The 22,829-nt window shown below is 37.8% G+C and overlaps 1 protein-coding gene across 4 annotated transcripts in view; it reads right to left on the bottom strand.

The window, feature by feature from the left end:
- The window catches only part of zfh2 (Zn finger homeodomain 2), an 84,764-nt gene that overhangs the window by 50,021 nt on the left and 11,914 nt on the right, over positions 1–22,829 (bottom strand). For 3 of the 4 annotated variants that reach the window (XR_006412531.2, XM_044395418.2, XM_044395416.2), the window contains exons 1-2: positions 9,089–9,140; positions 6,514–6,798 (exon numbers count right to left, since the gene is read on the bottom strand). The exons of the other annotated variant lie outside the window; for it this stretch is intronic. The gene's annotated coding sequence lies outside the window, so the exon portion shown is untranslated. Of the gene's footprint in view, positions 1–6,513; positions 6,799–9,088; positions 9,141–22,829 lie in introns of those variants that run through there. 4 annotated transcript variants of the gene reach the window in all.

The raw sequence follows: 22,829 nt of genomic DNA, 5'->3' as shown, positions 1-22,829 counted from the left end.
TGCATGCATAATGTTTGCATATGAGGACCCGAGCACAAAGATTTAGCCAACAGGCTTACATCTGTGTGTACATGCATATGTATACACGTATTTGTACACATGCGCTGGGAGCACATTTAATGGCTGGCAATTACATATGATATGCAGATTTGTATCGCAAGGTCCTCGTCGGTCGTCTGAGTCTGAGTCGCAATCAAAGTCAGAGTCTGCATCGGTCCATTTTTTACGCCACGCCTATTCAGCGCGTACGCTTGTTTGTTTTTTACCGAGCGTTCACACTCCCATCCACATCCACATCCACGTCCACATCCACATTCATTGACGCGCACTGTGCTCGGGATTAGGTTTAGGGTTACCTACAAGCGAGCCGAAATAATTGAGAGCGGAGCAGAGCAGAACCCCTTGGAAGCGCGAGAGAAAAGGAAAGTCAGGCAATGTAGCAGCATCAGCTCTCCACCCCTACCAATCCCATCTCATTTATCCAAACGAGCAAAAAACAATGAGAACGACTAAATCATTGCCACCGCACACTGTCTCGCTCTCGCGCGTGCGGATGGCTTTCGCCCGCATATACATAGGTGTGTGTAGAGATAGAAAGAGATGCGAGATGCGAGACAAGAAGGTGGGGTGGGGCGGCGGGGGGTGGCGGAGTTGAGAAAACGCGAGAGAGGAACTCTTAATTTAATTAATATTGACGAACATCATGAAGAGCGCGAGATGGAGAGAGCACAACTTGATTATTACCAAGGCGGCTCTCTCTCTCTCTCTCTCTCTCTCCCCCTCCTTAGCCTCTCACCCCCTCCTCACCTTCGCTCGGGCCTGGCAAAAATCAGTTTTGCCATTTGAGAAACTTGCGCCACCGCAACAACAGCACGGCAGCAGAATTAAAACAGGTTCTCCGAGCACAATGTTTCGGTTTCGGTTTTGGGTTCGGCTTTGGTTTCGGGCTCGGCTTTGTTGCTAATTTCTATTTTCATCCTTGTTGTTGCTTGCGTTCTTTTCGCGTACCCCTTTTCGTTTGCCAGTGTGCGTTACGTCTCTGCGCGGTAATTGTAATTGTATGCGCACTCACGCAGCAGGCCTTTGCAGTATAGCAGATAGCAGTAGAGCCCTGGTGGTGTTAGGGGGGTAGAGGGTTTCCTGGAGGAGACACTGTGGCGACCCATCGTTCGTCTTCGTCCCAGGAGAAATATCGCTACGCCCACAGCCTACCCCCTTCCCCCTCCCCCCAGCGAGCAGAGCGCGAGTACAAATATAATGTAAATGTAAATAAATAATTTATACATAATGCGCTGCTTGCGCTTGGCTTTGCCACTGCCAGTATTTTGGCGTCTCGTCGGCCTCGGAATCGGCAGATGATGGTGTCTCTTTTCTGCATATTCTCAGCCCTCTCTAGCTGAGGTCGTCGTCGCCGCCGTCGTTTCTTATGGCAACGCAGTAAGGCAAAGCACTTGGAGTTGTGGGTGTGGGATGGGTGCGACAGAGACGGAAGACTGAGGCGCTGATGGGCAAATGGAGTACGAGAAGGAGACGGGAGCATAAAGAACACAATTACGCGAACGTGGTATTCCAAGGAGCATTGAAACATTTCGGGTTCTTTCTGTTGTTCTTTTTGTCTGCCCTCTCTCTCACTCTCACTCTACCTCTCACTCCCTCCCCCCTTGTAATGGTTTTCTTCATATTTCGCTGCTCTGAGATATTTTTTATTATATTTATTCCCGCACTTTTTCGACTCATTTCTCATTTTGAGACAAACCACCCTCGCCTTCGAGTTCTTTTCTTTGCTAGAGTGCTTATGGAACTCTGCAGCTCTCTAGCCTTTTGCGTGGTTTTGTGAAAAATCTTAAAAGTGGCAATATTCTAAAAAGCTTTACCTAGCAAACGCACATTCGTGAAATAGGGGTTGCTGAGTTAAAAATGTTAATCTATGCATAATAATCGGAATATAGGTATGACTTGAAACAGTTTGCGGATCGCGTATGTATGAGCGCCTTGTCGTCTAGGAAGGGAGCTCTAATGTGGCCCAAACCATCACCATCACCCATCATCCCCCTCCCCCCCCCTCTCCTACTCCCACTCAGCTCATTTACATTCGTATGCACACATGCAGACATATATCCGACCTATTCCCCCCAATACACAACTACACAAAGGCACACTTACTCATGCACACAGGCTCGATTTGTAAATGTTACATGAGCAGTCAAAATATATGTGCTTACACACAGCCATGTACATGCACATACACATCTACACATCTTCGGAAAGGAAGAATTCTCGTTTGTTGTTTATTGTGATTCCACAGTCTTTTTTATTTTAATTTCGTTGTTCGTCATTATCGATTTTTTCGTCTTTCCTTTGAAATTTGCCTTTATCCTTGGCCGGGGGAAGCAGTCGCAGTCGGTTGGGCAAAGGCGGAACTGAGGTCCTGATTGAGGGATGATGGTTTTTTAGATACCCACACAATATCCAAATGTGAGTGTGTGTGCGCCAAGGCGAGGCACAGACACAGCAATTAGTAGGGACCAAGTTTGAACCCATCCATAAGCGGCACATGCTCGAGTTGGGCTTTATTTACCTATTTACCAAACAAAACTTTCCTTTAATTGGTTCCCATGCGAGCGCCCACGAATTGCACACACAGCCATCTCATCTATATATATTAAACATATAAACACATACGAATTCCAGCACCAGTGCCGCACATAATTCAAAGTCTTCTTGTGTGTGCGGTGAGTGCCGAGACAAAAAACGAGTACATATGTAAGTGAGTGCCAGGGGGAGAGCGAGAACGTGCGAGCGAGACGGTTGGAGTGTGGAAGAGTCAGTGCTTAATTGGTTGGGCCAGTAATTAAGATTTTGCCAAACCGAATGTTCTTCCCCTCTCTGGACAGAGTGGTTGGGTCCGAGGGCGGGGGGGTTCTCTGGCGACAACGAATCACGTATGCCGATTCCCAGCCACTGACAACGCGAATGGGGTGTGATTCGAAAGGCGTCAATTAACTCTACTCTATGAACCACCCACCCAGCCAGCCCAGCCAGCCCAGCCACCCACACATGACGGAAAACACAAACAGCGAACCAAATACACCCACAAAGGATTGGGGCGGCAGGTGCGGACGTGTGGCGAAGAGTCGACAAAGAGGAGAGAAAATGAGCAGAGGAGGAGTGGAGTGGCGAAACCAGGCAGAGAGAAGAGAGAGAGATGAGGGCTTCAGCAAGCGACAACCGACCAATCAAGTCGCGCTTTGGCGGTTGTCGCGCACAGTTGCCATACTCTTCTTTTGCTTTTGATTCCGTTTCCGCTGTTCCCACTGTTTCTGCGCTGGCATCATCCGAGATTTAACAGCGAAAGAGCGAGGGCAATAAGCCCAGCTCTCTGTCGGTTTCGCTGTCGTCATCATTGCCTTTGTCTGTGCTTAATTACTAGGCTGATTTTGGTTCTCAGTTCAGCGCTGCCCTGCTCTGCCCCGCTTTGTTCTTTTCTGTTCGGCTTATTTCGGTAGAGCTCGATTCGTTCGTTGAACCAACTTCAGTCCCCAACCAAATGCGAAAAGTACACACAATCTCCGTGACTGCTCACAGCTCCATCGTCATTGGCTAATTAGATGTCTGCTAGTAATTAACAGGGCCCAAAGGGTGATTTGCCATACGTACCGCTGGGTTTTAATTGGCGCTCAGCCGAACCTCTGTTCCCACAGGAAGACAATTCATGCAACAAACTCAAAATATGCATCAAGGTCTTTGCGTTTTTGTCTTCCCCACAAGCTTATGATGCGAATAGTGTCACATAGTGCTGGCAAGCTTTTTATACCCGTTACTCGTAGAGTACCCGTTTCCGGCTTTATAAAGTATATATATTCTTGATCAGGTTCACTAGCCGAGTCGATCTAGCCATGTCTGTATGTGTGAACGCTGGGATCTCGGAAACTATAAGAACTAGAGAGTTGCGGTTTTGAATTTAGATTCCTTATATTAGTTTATTATGTCGCTTAAAACTGTGGCACCCGCAGTTTTGAAGCCCAAATGAAAAATTAAGGTCAACTGCATTTGATTCGTCAAAAAAACCCTTAGGTTGGCGCCCATATTTATGGCTTGCGTTGACTCTTGGTTTAAAGTTAAAGCTAAGTAACGGGTATTTAACAGTCGAGGCATTTGTTTGATTATAAAATGGAAACCAAAAAATTAGCATGGTTCATGTTGTTAGGTTACACAAATTTGCAAAATAAAACAGCAAAATAAAAACAGCAATTTGTAAACGCCGTTATTATTTTACTTTTACAAATATTTTTACCCTGTTTTTGCATAATAAACTACGAATTTTAGTCAATAATTTTCGCTATGTAGGGCCGTCAAAAAATAATAGGGAAAATTGTGAAGCAGAAGTGTAAATTTATATTTTTATATTGAGTTATTGCCAGAAGGAAGCCTTTTCCACACCCATAAAATATATTTATTCTAGATCATGATTATCAATCAAATCAATCTAGCCAATTCCGCCCGCCTCTCCATAGGATCGTCGATATCTCAAAAACTATTTAAGCATAATCATTATAAAACTAACACGCAAATTCTTGTAATCGTTGTGATCTTCAAGGTTGTTTCCAAAAAATTGGTAATTCCAACCAATTTTTTCAAATCTTGATACTATCTTATATTCCAATACTCGAAATCAATTATCTTTTCTGTTTTAAGTTTTTTGTTTGTGCAAAAATTTGAAGCGATAACTTGTTTTGCACAGGCCAATTATTCTGAAGAGGGGTGCAGCTTTCAACATTACAAGATCGTAGAAGTGTAATTGCTTAGCTTTTATATTAGACTTTAGAGGTGGAGAAAAAATCGATGGGAAAATCGATAGATCGATGTTTGTTGATATTTTACAAACATCGATGTTCCATCGAAAAAACATCGATGTTTTTTTGAAGTAAAAATCAAATTTTGTTACGTTTTCCAAGCTGAACTGAACTGGTCAGAGATATTTGTAAAATAAAAAAACAAAATGCTTATACATATGAACACATGCATTCCGAATATAAATGGAAAACTAATTTCTAAAGCGTGCACTGTACAGGCACGACAAAGAAAAACTGCAAGCCCTCATCTAATACTCTAGATTAGCGGACTCACCCTCGAAATTCGCGAAAAAAGTGTCTTCGATGGACCGCGATTTCTTAAGAACTCTCAAAAGAAATCGCTGTCCAAGGGGGATTATATTAAATTCTTAAGAAATCGCGGTCCATCGAGGATACTTTTTTCGCGAATTTCGGGGGTGAGTCCGCTAATCTAGAGTATTACCGGCCATTGCAATCTGCAGTTACTGGGGAAAATCTTTGAAAACATCAGGGAACACAATAAATATGATAAAACATCTCAAGCCAGCGAATTTGTCGAGCCCATACTCTTCAGATTTAAAACGGAAAAAAGTAATCAATTATTTTTTCTTTCTTAATAGCCCAGTTTGTACAAATTTATTTTTATTTAAAAACATCGATGTTTTTCGTTCCGGTCTGTCTCCTGCTCTTGGTAGTAATCTTTTAGCTAAAATTTAAATACCCTCTGCAAAGGTATCTTTATGTTCATGTTTATATGAGTAAAAACAATTGCAAATATACGCCAAGTCAATAGAAATGCCCATTTTTAGTCAAAACCATCGAAAAACATCGATGTTTTTTGACAAAAACATCGAAAACATCGATGTTCCCAAAAATCGATATTTCTCCACCTCTATTAGACTTACTTTCTGGCAAAATTTTTTGCCCTATTTTGTTAAATATTATTAGCCTATCCGTGCCTAGTAGGGCTCTAAGAACTGCGAAACCTTTTTTATTCCTACACACAGAAGAAATAACGCTCTAAATGAGCCTATTTACAGGGCTTTGCATCTCTTCAACAGTCTGCCACTTAGCATGCGATTGGACCCAAGTTCGTCAAGGGATAGCAATAAGAAGGCCCTGTTATTATATTTTTCTAGATTTAGTAACTAGTTAATAGTAAGTTAAGTAATCTCTTGGCGAAATAAATAAATAAATAAAAAGCATTATACAAAAATAAATATGTCCCTTGGCACGCCCATTGCCCATAGCTCTATTATAATTATTATAATTATTAACAAAATTAATTCAAAGTCATAAAAGATTTTAAATTAATTTAAATTAAAATTCCGGAAAAACCGGATAATGAGTGAGCTAAGTGAGTAAGAGGTATCTGATAGTCGTTTTTTTTTTCTAAATGTTGCAACAAAAGCATAGTTTTCTGATAAGTAATTCCAAATTCCTAACTTTGTAATTCATGGTTTCTTTTTTACTGATTCGATTCGTCGTTCATAGGGACTCGAAATGTTGTTCTTTTTTATTCACTTTGCACGAATATACCTTCCATCCTGTGGAATATGCGTTTTGAAAAAACCTTGTTCTCGAATGTTTTTAAAACTGTACACAAATTTAACGATATTTAGGCACTAAACTAAACATCGGTATCAATTAAAAATTTATTTATAAATCTATCTGTACTCACCTGAGGTTCTTAGGAGCCGTCGAATCCATTATCAGCTGACTGGAATGCTGGACCTTCAAGAGAAGGCATTTAGAATTTGGTCGAATTGTATTTGTGTTTGCACATATATATTGTGGTTGGACTTGAAGTATGTTGGGTTATTAGCTAGTTCAGTTGGTAATTACTTTAAGTTAGCGGCGATAGTTTTGTACTATGTTATGTTTTATCCTTAGGCTTAAATATTATAGGAACTTTTGAATCGAGCGCTTGTAGACGTGGGCGAGTTAATTCATTGGCCTGCGGCACCTAGGAATGGTGTATACAACACTATAATTATATTTATCACAATGTTTCGACAATCAACCAAAAATTCACTTCATACATAATTATATAAATGTCGAGTTTAGTTCAAACATTCTTTTCTGTTTTGTAACGGGAATTAGAAACCACATTCAATATTTAAAAAAAATCAAATGCAAATTATTGAAGCACATTTTCCAAACCCAAAGTCCAAATACAAATTTGAGCATCATCATGACCTCAGGGTCTGCGGTTTTGATTTCGCATTTGTGTGAAGCTATCAACCAGGGACAGGTGGTAAATAGGCATGGCAGGATATTGAAGCAGGATGTTAGGGAGAAGACAGCAGGGAACAGCAGGGCTCGAAAAGAGCCAAATTAAGTGCAAACGCTGGTGTACGAATGGACATACATATGTATGTGTATGTATATGTTGGCACACATGTATGCGGGTGTAATTGCCGTGACCAGTGACAGGTGACAGGCGAAAGGTGATCGACCTAGTGCTACCAGTTGGCACAGGAGTGGTTTGGACAAGGATTCGATCGTAAGTATATGAATTTGTTGCGTTTTTTGTCCTGCACATCCTACACGTTTCATTACGCCTATGGGAACGAGTGCTTGTTCATAGGGATCTGCACATGCATGTGTACCCAGAAAGTACCCAGACTAAAGGACTATCGACGACTTGAAAAGTCCTTTTTACCCACACACATACACGTCTATTCACACACAGTTTGACGAACGACTGCTAAAAAATAATTTAAAAAGCTCATATATTCGCACATACACCTATTTACAATATATGCACATCTGCATGTACATATGCATACATACATATGCCTGGAGGAGAGCGAATTGAGTGAGTTAGTCAGATGATGTGAGTGGGTGAGTGTAGGAGTGTGTGTGGCTGGGAGATACGATATACGCGCGCGTTACGCCCAGCGATTTAATTTGCCAACTTTTTGCGTTTTTGCATTTTTAATATCAACACTTTTACTCCTAGTTGGCTGCTTATAACGAAAGCGAGACAGTTGTCTCTTTTTTATGCACACATTTGCACACACGCACAGTTACAGACACAGTCACAAGTGGAAACTTCTATTCCCATACTTTCCGACTTTCAATGACCCCCTCGCCAGTACAATGGGCCCGACAGAGAGGGGAGAGCCAGCGTGACAGAGAGAGAGCGAGACAGAAATAGAGACAGAGCCTGAGAGAGAGGAGGCATTCATTTTTGCATACACTTCTCTCGTGGACCACGTGCTCATTAAATCGTTGAAAGCAATTCATAGAGCACATCCACATCCAACAGCCGTAGCCGTCTAGCACCCTTTTCCTGCGGCGCGCTCTTTCGGCTGCTTTCCTTTCCTTCCTTCGACTTCCTTTCGTTTCGCGCACCCTCGGAACAGCTCGGTTCTGCTCGGCTCGGTTCAGTTCGGTTTGGATCGTTTCGGCCCATAATGCAATTAAAAATAAAAAACTTTCCCCGGACGGATTCCCCGTTTTCGTTAGCCTCGATACTTTTTAATACGGTACGATTCGCCATCTCTTTTTAGTAATATTGAAATGAAATTCTGCCCTGTCGGCGGAGGGGAGGGGAGGAGTGGAGTTGTTGTTGTTGCTAGGCACACATGCTCGCAAGTACATACAGATAAGGGTGAGTGTATTGTTTTGTGCGGAGGACTGCACCGTTAACATGCACTTAAACATTGTATTTTCGATTTGATTTAGCCGAGTATTCCAGCAGGCTGGTCGGAAACGGTTGACAGTCATTCGTATTCGAGACAAATATATCCTTTGCCGAAGGTGCAGGTGTGGGCAGGAAGTGATGCTGAGCCGATCTCACTCACACGGCAATTGATTGAAACTGGTTGCAATGGTTACTGGGTTACTGTCTGCTGTCCCATTCATGCCTTGATAATTTTTCAATTTTTCTGTGAACTGAACTACACTGTTCGGCACAACACAATCCGAAGAGTGTGAATGCTGGGTTCACCACTCAGGTAGACGCGCGATAACGACGCACCCACATCGAAAACAGATATCACTATCCTTGGGATCCGGATTGGGATTGCGTTAGGTGGCAACGCGGGGGCTACATATTCAGAACCACCTTTTCAGATAGCTGATTTCACTTTTTTTGGCGTTTTCCCTTGCACTTTTCACGTATGCCACAGTCAACCAGCGAATAGTCACAGTCACAGCCACAATCACAGTCCCGCCAGCGGCAAAAACATCATCAGGGAGATCTACAGCGAAACGCATCATCTGAGCACTCAGAACTCAGAACTCACCATCCGACCCGCATCTGACTCATTCAACGTTTTTTTTCGACTGAGCTGAGAGCCGGGCTTACTTGTTTACTTGCTGCTCAATGCCTCTTCGCTCTCTGGCGCGCTCGTGCACGGCTCTCGTCTCTCCGCGAAAGCCGAACGAACCCCAACAAAATCGAATCATGCGTATAAAGCCAGGTTCGAGAGAGACTGAGAGTCTCTGCGAGATTTCCGTAATGGGGTAATTATTGCCACGCAGAGTGGTAATTACGAAAGAGCGAGATGGAAGAAGAGGTGATAAAACAATGTACCAATGTGCTTTATGCTCTCACAGCGAGCCTCTCTTTTCCTCCTTTAATTTCTGCCTGTCCGCGTGTGAGCGTGTATGTGTGTACCCCTGTTTTGTGTGGGTGCAGCTTGAGCAATCATCTTTCATTATTTTTGTATTATTGCCGACGGATGTTAAAGGTTCCACCACGGGCCAGATCCACATCCCATTGTCTGCTGAATGATCGGGAATATTTGTTGTAATTAAACCTGTCTAAAAGAATCACAGCAAATTTTTTGAAACAAAATGTTGTATTGCATAGCTTTATCATCTAAAAATAAGGTTCTTTATAAGCTTTTATTCTTTATGTCTAACGAAATATTTGTTTTGCTTGAACTAGAACACACATCTGTTCTTTGATTTTTTCTGGAATGCGGGACGATTTTTAAACCTATAAATTCTGTATTACGCTCAACAAATTATCTTTATGTCTAACGAAATATTTGTTTTGCTTGAACTAGAACACACATCTGTTCTTTGATTTTTTCTGGAATGCGGGACGATTTTTAAACCTATAAATTCTGTATTACGCTCAACAAATTATTCGCCCTGAAATTTGTGGTACTATGTATAACGGTTGCCAGATTTGACTGTTTTGGGTCAAATCTGGTTTTTTTTTCGCGTTGGCTCTTTGGTCCATTTTTATAGAATTTGGCTCTTTTTTGCTAAAAGCTATAAAAAATATTTTAATCTTGAAGAAAACGAATTAAAAGGGATTAATGTCTGAAACCCAAAAGGGCCAGATCGAAACTAAATTTTTTCGCTAATATGGTAATTTGGTATATGGTAAGAATTTGGCTATTTATACCCGTTACTCGTAGAGTAAAAGGGTATACTAGATTCGTGCAAAAGTATGTAACAGCTAGAAGGAAGCGTTTCCGACCCCATAAAGTATATATATTCTTGATCAGGGTCACTAGCCGAGTCGATCTAGCCATGTCCGTCTGTCCGTCTGTCTGTCTGTCTGTCTGTCTGTCTGTCTGTCTGTCTGTCTGTCCGTCTGTATGAACGCTGAGATCTCAGAAACTACAAAAGCTAGAAGGTTGAGATTTCCCACACATATTCTTTGGCTTCCTACGCAGCGCAAGTTTATTTTAGCCGAGCGCCACGCCCCCTCTAACGCCCACAATCGCCCACTAACGATTTTAAAATGGGTCCTGCGCCCACATCTTTAATGATTTCCGAGAAGTATAAATGCAATTTTGTTGTGTATATTTATACCTATCGAAATGTAGAAGACATTTTTCAAATCGGACCATTCATTAAAAAGTTATACGCAATCAAAAATTATATATCTATCTCCCTCGCACTCCCTTTAGCTGAGTGACGGGTATTAGATAGTCGGGACAACAACCCGACTATAGCGTTCTCTCTTGTTTTTATTCAAATTGACTCAACTATCGAAATATAGAAGAAAATTGTAAAATCGGACAATTAATGGATTGTTATAATCAAAAAATAAAGTGACCGCTAGTCGGTGCCAGTAGCTTTTTTCATATTCCTCGAACCGCCTTTAGCTGGAAAATAAGTATCTGATAGTCGAACTACTCAAATATAGCGTTTATGTTGTTATGGTGCAATTTGTATTTACCTACATACATGAATTCTTAATTACAATGACACCGCGAATTCTTTAGGGCATGAGGAACATATATTGACCATCATAAAAAATTTTTTGCTAACCAATTGAACCCATACACAAATTCATCAATACAATGAGACCGCGAATTCTTAAGTGTAAGAGGAACCATCTTGGCCAAAAGTTTGGAATTCGTAACTATGCACGTATGGTTGACAATGCAGGTTCCTCTAGTGCTAAAGAATTCGCGGCCTCATTGTGTTGATGAACTCATGTATGGGCTTAATTGGTTAGCAAAAAAAACTACAAAATTTTTTACGATGGTCAATACTTGTTCCTCTTACACTAAAGAATTCGCGGTGTCGTTGTATTAAAGAATTCATGTATATAGGTAAATACAAATTTCACCATAACAACATAAATACAAATTCCAACCCAATTTCAACAGATGAGAGTTCGTGACGTCATTGGTAAGAGATATTTTTGACTATTTTGTGTTTCAGTCGCACAATAACAGTTATTTTTAGACTTTTATTTTAAAAGTCTAAAATAACAGTTACTTTATGACCAATTTTAAAAAAGTTAACAATTTTTAGGTAATTGCGGATATGAATAGGCCGCAATAAATTGGCTTTATGATTTTTTTCTCAAATTTTTAGTGTTATCCTAAGCGTATGGTTTTTTCGATTAAAAATAATAAAATAACTGTTATTTTCGGTCCCTGGTTTTTCTTTGATGTTCATGTTTTAACCATAGCACTATAATCCAAAAGTCGATTTTTTTGGCATAAACTCTAAAAATTGAGTCACAGACTTAAAACTTTACACATTCTGTTTTTTTACAAAGAATAGTATGCAATCAAATTTTTGAGTCTGTGCGACCACGCCCTCTTTTGCCTCCCATACAAGCAAATTCATAATACTACACTGTGTTTTAAAATTTAACCTTTTTTTAAATACCTCGATGAAATCTTAAAAGTCCTATTTGCTTTAAATAATCGGCGCTCTAAATGTGCTCTCGAAAAAATTTTCACACCCAAGGATTCTAAAAAAAAGGACACTAAAGTTGGAAAAATTCTGTTTTTGGCAAACTTTGAACCTATTTTGCAGACGAACGGATTCTTCGTATGTAATGTAACTCAAAACATTTAAAAAGTGCAACTCTGTATCTTTCAAATCCCACACTCACAATAATTTTTGTAATTTTTTTAACGGAATTATAAGCAAAGGAAGACATTTCCTTTTCTTTCTCTTACGAATGCTTAACAAGGAAGGATTCAAAATAACTACTTTTTTAAATTTATTTTTGATGTTTTATCATCTTTTAAGTGGTAATTGATAATTTTTACAGAAATGCAATCCGAAAAAATTAAATTTTCGATTGTTGCTGCGCCAAATATCCTAGAGATCGCTACGAAGAAACTTTAAGGTCCCTGAATAGTGTGGAATTGCGTGAAAAGGGGGACGAACGGGGAAAAGGTGTTAATTAGCGCTGAAAAACGACATGTATATGTACAAACTGGCGTACTTAGTTTTTGTGGGCAGACGTCGGGTCGTTAGTTTTATCCCACTAAATACAGGGAACAAATATTAATTTTCTATAAAAATACACATAAATTGGAAATTAAACACAGGTCGAACACTAAGATTACACATTAATGTACTATACACACTAAATATTACATACCTTGATCTTTCATTTCCATAATTTACTTAATTTAGTCGGGACAAAGAAGTTTTATTTTTTTGCACAAACGTAAAGAAAATATTATGGCGCCAATTTCTTAGTCCTAAGCAGCTGATCGATTGTGTACTTTTGAAAGCTCATAAAAAGCGTTAGTGTAGCTTTTAAAGTTTTTTTTTTTTAAGTTTGTATATGTATGATCTATTAACTTTAAGAATTTAAAATAAAAAATACAAAACATTAACATAAAAATTTCGACTTTATGCCAAAAAACCGGCCGCTCGGACCATAGTGCATAGTGATTTTTTTGAAAATAAAACTTATTGTCACTTTATCCTAGATGTGTAAGTTTATAGCAACATGAAAATTTTACCAAAAAAAACATATTAACAAGATAATTTATGCAAATAAGAATATAATAAATACATGTATGTTGCACCTGTGCTTACATATGTATTTACGATTAGTGATTATTGATCAGAATGGTATCAGAATAGCCAATTTCGCCAACTAAGGGCCGGTTTCTCGAGTGCCGGCTAACACATCTCGAACAGATAAAGTCCTTGTTAAGGGATTTTGGCTTTCTCGAGCATAAATGTGGGAGCTACCTTTAACAGGGACTCGGACTCCCTGCTAAGCGTTTTCGGCTCGACAAAATGACAGCTCATTACCCAATGCCAACTAAGAGGAAGAAACGAAATCACAGCTGACTTTGCCTTTTGCTTAAAGGAGTCGAGAAACCCGATTTGCTTTTAACAGGGACTCGAGAAACCGGCCCTAAGTACCTCAAGTTACCTCCTATGGCAGTGATTTAGAGTCGCTGGTTTTAATTGGGATCTATTGAATAAGATCCAGCAAAGATGCATACAAAATAACAACAAAATAATAAAAGCGGACAAAGAAATCAACAGATCTCATTACTCATTTACAATACATACAGGGGATTTTGCCTTGACGAAAATCTTACCGGAGTATCACTCCCGGTCTAACGCATAAATACCGGGAAAGTCGTGCCGGCGAAAGTTTAGATGCTAGCATACAAATTTAAATGGAATTGCATTTTTTTCGTGGTATTTTTTTAAATTAGTTAACAGAGTCAGCGGTAACTGACAGTCGTGTCACCCTAATACAACGTTTCTTCTACTTTTTACTTTTAATTGGAATGACTAAGAAACAATTTTTGTTTGCTAAAATATGTTATAGAAGTGAAATGTATTGTAATCTATTCACACGATCTTTTCTGTAGTCATAAATATATACAATCACAAAGAAAATGTGATTCGTTTGTACATTCAACTATTAAGTTTCAAAACTTGTACTTTCGGAAATATTAAAATTAAACTTTTGAAATATAAACTTTATTCTATTTAGTATATGATGAATACTACAGAGAACGGAATTTATATTATTTAGTACTAAATCAACACCGTTCTAAAAAACACTTAATACTCTAATAGTCTACATATAAGATCAAAGCTCTTAATTTAAGAACGATGTGTTCTTAAATTTTTTATTTTAAATAAGATTAAGATTAAAATCAATCTCACTGTTATTAGAAGGCTAGCTGGCCTAGCGGTTAGCGCGTTTGTCTTGGCATCTTGAGTTTTTCGAAGTTTTCCCTTGTGTAAAATTAAAGTGTGTAAAAGATATGCAGTCGTCAAAGCTACTAGCTCCATCTATAAAGAATTGTTCGATTTTCAAATTTACAGGCTTCCACATTACGATAGGTATTAATAAACACAACAAAATGGCATTTAAACTTTTACAAAATCTGAAATGATGTGGACTCCAGGCTTTTTTAAAAGCCTGTGGGCGTGGCCCAAGAATATGTGTGATTAATCCCAACCTTCTAGTTCTAATAGTTTCCGAGATCTCAGTGTTCACACGGACAGACAGAGGGACAGACGGACATGGCTAGATCGACTCGGCTTGAATACAATGTACCCTTTTACTCTAGGAGTAAAGGATATAAAAAGACGGAACGCGGTGTTCGAGTACCTCTACTATCGTAACCCTTTACTCAGCTAAACGAAGTGCGAGAGAGATGGAGATATGCACGCAGCAAATCGACTGCCGGCACTGCTTGAATTCCATTATTTTCTCAGAACTTTTTAATGAGTGGTCCGATTTGAAAAATGTCTTCTACATTCCGATAGGTATATATTAATAAACGCAATTGCATTTGTGCTTTTCCGAATATTTTAAGATGTGGGCGCCAGACAAATTTTAAGGTTGTTAAAGGAGATTGTGGGCGTGTAGAAAGCCCAAGAATATATGTGGTTAGTCCCAACTTTCTAGCTTGTATACTTTCGTAGATCTCAGCGTTCACACGGACGGACAGACAGACTGACAGATGAAAATGGCTAAATTTTTAAATTTTTTAAATCTTTAAAAATCATTTGTGGGCGATTGAAATAAACTTGCGCTCCGAAGCCCAAGAATATGTGTGGGTAAGCCCAACTGTGATCCTGATCTTACTTTTACATACTTTCAATGTTTGTGACCTTGGCCAGATTTGGGTTCATGGACTCAAGTCCCAATCACCAAATGGTGACAATCTTAATGTATTAAGAAGCGCGAGATAGAAAACTTTTTTTTTACGACTTTTTGAAAACCCCTCTCATTTAGCGGAAAAACTCTAAAAATAGCCTTATTTCAAAGGCTTTAGTCTCTGAAAGACTAAAAATACAGTTCACTCTTTTAATTAATTAATTAATTTTTCGTCACAAAATTTGATTTCAGAACATTTGTTTTTTGAGGGTGCGATCGTTACTTTATTTTAACCTCGCGAAAAGCTGTATATGTTTGATTTGCTCTTCTGGAGGTTCATGGCTATTGTTATACCCGTTACTCGTAGAGTAAAAGGGTATACTAGATTCGTGCAAAAGTATGTAACAGGTAGAAGGAAGCGTTTCCGACCCTATAAACTATATATATTCTTGATCAGGATCACTAGCCGAGTCGATCTAGCCATGTCCGTCTGTCCGTCTGTCCGTCTGTCCGTCTGTCCGTCTGTCCGTCTGTCCGTCTGTCTGTCTGTATGAACGCTGAGATCTCGGAAACTATAAAAGCTAGAAGATTGACATTTTGCATGCAGATTCTTGGAGTTCCTACGCAGCGCAAGTTTGTTTCAAAAGGGTGCCACGCCCCCTCTAACGCCCACAATCGCTTATATACGATTTTAAAAATTTCAATATTTCGGAAAAGTAAAAATGCAGTTTTATGGTGTTTATCAATACCTATCGAGAAGTAGAAGAAATTTTTTAAATCGGACCATTCGTTAAAAAGTTACGGCGGATCAAAGTTTTTATCTCCACCTCCTTCGCACTTCCTTTAGCTGAGTAACGGGTATCTGATAGTCGGGGCACCCGACTATAGCGTTCTCTCTTGTTTTGGACTACGCTCGTCTGGGAACACACACTATCATTTGAAAGTCCATAGTTAAATTGATAATTTTTATAAGCAGCCATTTTTATTTAGTTTATTTTAATGTTTTAATGGTACAAGTTTGATATTCTTTCCAAATCTAAATCCAATGAATGAAACCCCATAGGTTGCCATTTGGCGTTGTTACCGATTAAATGTTAGAGAAAAAGCATTGTAATCCAGTATATAGCGCAAGTTTATTTCAGCCGAGTGCCACGCCCGATGAAATTTTGACTGATATCCTAGAAAATTTTATTTTTACTGTATAGTTACTAACAGTAAATTCAATAAACAATTGTTCATTTAACTTGTATAACCATAAAAGTCAGTAAATAAAACGTTTTGGTGCTATTCGCATATTTTCATTCATACTTAGGCAACATATGCTTTTACAATAAAATGTATACCGGATTTCTCATATCATTGATAGGCTTTGGCAAAATATTTAAAATACCTCAGATTCGCAGGGGCTCGAATGGAAGTTGTGGAATAATTAGTTCTATTGAAAATCCTATGTATATGTGTGGAGCCATAGCTCCTCAAAGGTAACAGACCGAAGGTACTACAATTATCCTTTACTCATAAATACACCCACTGTCACACACTCAAGATCCTGCATTAGTCGTCGTAATCGTATACATAAAGCCGTTTTTCTCCAAAGGAAGATACAACGAGAAAATACATACTTACGCAGTAGTCTGAAACGTTAAATTCGCGTCTGCGTTTACACTTTTAACTAGAAATGAATAAAACACGCATGTCAGAGGGGAATGGGAAGGGAAATGGAAAAGAGAAAACCCCTTTCTGCCACTCACTCTCTTTCAGAATCCGCCCCGTGCGTTACTCTCGCTTTTACCAGCCCGCTAATGCATTGCAGGGTATTTGGATATGCATATATACCCTTATGTATGAAATCGTATGCAGATATTGTCTATACCAACTTTTGTGCTTATATGGTTTGGGGGATGGGTGAAAAGGACCCCATTCCGTGCTCAGAATCTTACTTTCTCGTTGGAAACTAAATAGGCCCGAGTATCTTTAAGATATTTTCCTTCCGTGTTGTTTGATTTTTTGGAAATTATTTATTTTTATTTCACTTTTAACTGAAATATATGTACAGGAATGCTTATAACGTTTTGAATATTTTTTTTTTAATTTTATCAATTTCAAATATATATTCTGTGCTGAAAGTCTAGGAAATACAGAACCTTCGATGTGTTGAAATTAGAGTTGGGCGCGTGTCGTGTTATTTTTCGTGACAAAAAACACGCATGACCAACACGACGTGTTCGTGCTGGAAATGTATATATTTTTCGTGTTCGTGCGGGTTCGTTTTCTATCAAAAAACACTATTTATATTACTTTGTTTTTTTACCATTATGTGATTCACTCGAAGTTCGGTAACTTTCCATAATCGAATTTTTCAAACATGAAGAATATTATTCAAAGTGCCTTTCGCCGGGGAGACCCAAAAAAAAAAAAATTAATAAGGTGAAAATTCAAGAATGCTCAAATAACAACATCGAGAATGATGTTGTTTCAAAAAACCAAATCAAGAACACTTTACGCTTGATTTCAAGAACACTTGATCTCAAAATGTCAAAAGAAAACATACTGAAATCAAGAAGATTCCCTCTTGAATTTTACGTTCTCAAGTTTCCTCAGTGTAGGCTGTTAGGCTCTAATTTAGAAAAACTTTTATTTATTTTGTAAAAAAATAATAGAAACCTTTTGGTTGTGCTTGCTTTCTTCTCATTTTCTCACTAATGAAAGCTGATATAAATTTACTTAAAATTTTTATAAAAGTGTATTCTAGAAGCTTAATTTACAACAAACGAGTGAATTTAAAAAAAAAAAATTGTATGTCCCAAAAAAATTTTAATTTTATTTTTAACCTGTTATTGTCTTGGTAATAAATAATAGAAACATTTGTAAATTATGCGACAATTTTTGCTTAATCCCGTTGCAATCGTAAGGAAACTGTAGTGATGGAGTTTTATGATTTTTACATTTAACTAAACACTTACAAATTTGACTGCCCAACTAGGTTCCAGCATTGCATTTAGGAAGTTTAAAGTCACAATACTGTAGAAGTACAGAATCGCTTTTTAAGGACTTGTGATCCCCCAAAACGTCTTTTGAAATACTCTTCTTTATAAATGTAGTCTACTTTGAAGAAATTGAGTAGTTAACTCTGCCCAAAATGAAAAAAACACGGGAAATAGAGGCAACAATTTAAAGGTTATTTGTGATTTTAATGTTACAAAAATTCTTAAAAATGCAAAAAATTTGTATTTGTTTTTGTTTTGTATAGTCGGGGCACCCGACTATAGCGTTCTCTCTTGTTATACCCTTGCAGAGGGTATTATGATTTCAGTCAGAAGATTGCAACGAAATGATGGGGACGTTTCCGACCCCATAAAGTATATATATCAGCATTACTAGACGAGTCGATCTCTCCATGTCCGACCGTCCGTCTGTCTGAATTTCGAAATAAATTTTATCAAAATCAGACGACTATATTATATAGCTCTCATAGGAACGATCGGAAATTAAATGGGAATATAATAGAAAATAAATAATTGCTTCGTTGGTTTTTATTGTTTTTTCTTCTACTCTAGGATAGGACTCTTTTTAAATATTTCCGAATTTCGATTTTAATTTTATCAAAATAGTACTACTATATCATATAGCTGCCATAGGAACGATCGGAAAATTAATGATAAATAATAGAAAGTTAACCTTTTTACGATTTGTAAATTAATAGGAATGGTCTGCAAGGGTCTGCAGTTTAATGGCTTTAATAGAGTAGGGAAAACATTATATATTTATTTCAAAACTTTTTTATGTTTTTGTTTAAAAGATATTAACCGAACTTAAATAAATCGGACATCTATAGACTATAGATAATTATAATATAATAGATAATTGGTTAGTTAAAACATAAATTGACTTTGAATGGCGGACGTACAGAAATAAGAAATAGTATTTCCGAAAGATATGAATCTGCTAAATGGCTTCAAGCCTTGGTTGGTAACTCCTTAATTGCCATGCACACAAAGATTTGACAAACAGAAACTCAATATTGATTAATTACACAAGTCATTAACAAATAATTGCGTGGGGCCGGGGCCACGGCATAAAAAGTTTATTGGGATGAGCGACCACTCCCCGAAACGATGGTCAAATAAATTGGAAGGAGCGAACGGAAATGTGAGGAGCTGGTCAACCATAAGTAGATGAGTGCACTGCATTTCTGAATGTGTATTTATTGTTCGGATTTAGAAAGAAACCTAACGTTTCGTGTTTATCACATATTTATGTACAATTACCGTGTGTGTAGAAGTCTACATACACATAAACATATATTCTCAGATATGCAGTAAGCAAACGCATTTGTGTTGGAAATTTTAAGTAAATACAGGTGATCAAACAATTCTTAACGAGGCCTCGGTCTTTGCCTCGGAAAAAATTATGTTTCAATAGTTATTGGTTGTAGAAATCACCGTTTCTTGGATCTAATTTTGAACAAATTGAAATTAAAATGGTATACCTGTGAATGCAATTATCTTGGTAGCTTAATTAACTAATATGAGCTTAAATATTGGATGTGTAAATGCAAACCTTGGGAATTTAAAAAATGAAAATACTTATTAAACCTTATTTGTTTAAATTCGAAGCTCTATTTATCAGTTATACACAAAACAAGAGAGAACGCTATAGTCAGGTGCCCCGACTATCAGATACCCATTACTCAGATAAAGGGAGTGCGAGGGAGATGGAGATATAAAACCTTGATCGCGCATAACTTCTTAACGAATGGTCCGATTTGAAAAATTTCTTTTACATTTCATTAACTTCATTACCTTTCCGAAATCTTTTAAGGTTTGGGCGCCAAACACTTTTTAAAATCGTTTAAGGCGATTTGGGCGTTGGAGGGGGCGTGGCCCTCGACTAAAACAAATGTGCGCTGCATAGGAAGCCCAAGAATATGTGTGGGTAATCCAAACTTTCTAGTCTTTGTAGTTTCTGAGATATCAGCGTTCATACGGACGGATAGACAGACGGACATGACTAGATCGACTCGGCTAGTCCCCTGATCAAGAATATAAATACTTTATAGGGTCGGAAATGCATCCTTTTAGCTGTTGCATACTTTTGCACGAAAACAACATACCCTTTTACACTACGAGTAACGGGTATAAGAAGTATTGAAAAACTTTTCAAAATTAAAATTTGTGTCACTTTGCTTTTGGTCCTGAAATCATTCAAGCTGTGTTAAATGGATCGATATACGAAACATTTGATCTACGACTATGAATAGCTAAATCTCGTAAAAACACTTTCTAAAATGTTCTCGCTCGCAATAGAAAATGCCAGTGAAGGTTAATAGCTAGATTTAGGTAAAGTGGGCCGATAGTGACCACTACTTAACAACTCTACTAAACAAGTCGATCTAGCCATGTCCGTCTATTCGTCGGTCCCTCCGTCCGTTTCTGTAACACCAGTTTACAAAAAAAAATTGATGAAATACGCACATCATGAAACCTTTATTTTCTGTTAAGGTACTTCTTTCTGATTACGAAAAGGGCACTTACAATTTTTTGTATGGTACCAATTTCTTTTAAAGTGTAAAAAACGTTTTTGACGATTTTTTAATTTCTAATTCGAGCTGTGATTAACCAATTTTGGGCATCATGTCACAGGTAATAGAATGCCCTCTAACTTTCTTATACACAGCATTGAGATCCATTCATTAGTTTAGAAGCTACAATTTGTCAAAGTTGAAAAAGTTGGAAAAAATGCAAAAATGCTGGCATAAATGGCTTCGTTTAAAATACACGCCTAAAAACCGAGATTTGTTTATTCATTGTATTCTCTTTTACTCTAGGATATGATTTTTTTTAATATTTCCAAATTTCGTATTAAATTGAACAAAACTCGGACGACTATATTATATAGCTGCCATAAGGAAAGAAAGCAGCTATATTATATAAACGTCCTAATTTTGTTAAATTTAATTCGAAATTTTGAAATTTTAAAGAAAAGCTATTCCCCAGAGAAGACGAAATTGTAATAAAAATCAACAAAGATATAATTTGTTTCCTTTTGCTTTCCATTTATTTTGCGACCGTTCCTATGCAGCTATATGATATAGTATTCCGATTTTTTAAAAATTTAATCCGAAGCTCAGAAATATATAAAAAATGATAATCCCAAGAAAAGAAGGTTAAATGTCAAAAAAAAACCGAGGCTATTATTGTTTTTCCATTATTTTTCAGTTAATTCCAGTGCTATAGGATAAAGTTGTCCAGTTTAGCTGGGTTCGACTTAAATACTCCATCAATATTAAGAAGACTTTCGGAAAAGTTTTATCCTGATAGCTTCAAGTCTGAGAGACATATAGCATCCATCGCTTGTGAATAACATATTTTCATTAATTCCGAATTTCAAATCTAATTTGATAATAGGTGTCATACTAGCGGTTTTTCTGCTCATACTTCATTCTTGCCTATACGTTTATGACGAATTTATAAGATTCTCATTTACGGTCATTTGCTGGTGTTTGTGTGTTTATGATGATATTCAGTTGTTGCTATCAACGTACCTGGTATGCCAGTGGGCTGGGTATATTGATTTCGAATGAATACACTTGGCAGTATGAAATAATAGATTTAGATCCCCAAAAATATGTATAATCAGAATTCATCGTTTTAAAAATAAAGCACGCAAAGCTAGAAATTAACCTAGTATCAGTATAAAATAAGTATATATAGATATTCTGGCTTTATCTTATGAATTAAATAGCAGGTATCTCCCTGTCGAAAAACACGTCTTCAGCGTTATTTTTATACCCTTGCAGAGGGTATTATGATTTCAGTCAGAAGTTTGCAACGCAGTGATGTATACGTTTCCGACCCCATAAAGTATATATATTCTTGATCAGCATCACTAGACGAATCGATCTAGCCATTTTCGTCTGGATGTCCGTCTGTCCGTCGGTCCGTCTGTCCGTCTGTTTCTACGCAAACTAGTCTCTCAGTTTTTAAGCTATCGGAATGAAACTTTCCCAAAAGTCTTCTTTCTATTGCAGTTAGTATATATGTTGGAACCGATTGGATCGGACAACTATATCTTCTAGCTCCTTTTAAAAAATTGGATCGCTATACCATATAGCTGCCATAGGAACGGTCGAAAAATTAAATGGAAATTATTAGGAAAAAGATTATATCTTTGTTGATTTTTATTACATTCTCTTCTACTCTGGGTTATGACTATTTTTAAATATTTCCAAATTTCGATTTTAATTTTAAAAAGATCGAACGACTATATCATATAGCTGCCATAGAAACGTTCCAAAAAATTAATATGAAATAATAGGAAATTCAACATTTTTGCGATTTGTAAATTAATAGAATTATCTACAAGGGTATATAAGCTTCGGCTTGCCGAAGCTAGCTTCTTTTCTTGTTTGTTTTTGTTTCGAACCTTCAGCTTTTTGCCTTTGTTGTTGCTTGCCCCTGCATGTGGGCCGACTCTTTTACGTTTTCTGGTTGACAATTTATTGATGTGATACCACGTTTGTTCTCAATTTTCATTGAAAAAAAGCCTACTCTAACTGGACTACCTGACCCTCTTGGCCACACATTTCAATGCGCAGGGGGGTTTCTGTTTAGTTTTGGATTACGTTTTGGTTATTATTCCGTCTTAGATCCCGGGACCTTACTGTTTGTACCACGATTTGA

The sequence above is a fragment of the Drosophila takahashii genome, chromosome 4 (assembly GCF_030179915.1).
Source record: "Drosophila takahashii strain IR98-3 E-12201 chromosome 4, DtakHiC1v2, whole genome shotgun sequence".
Taxonomy (NCBI): Eukaryota; Metazoa; Arthropoda; class Insecta; order Diptera; family Drosophilidae; genus Drosophila; species Drosophila takahashii.
This window is presented reverse-complemented; position numbering and strand designations above follow the sequence as displayed.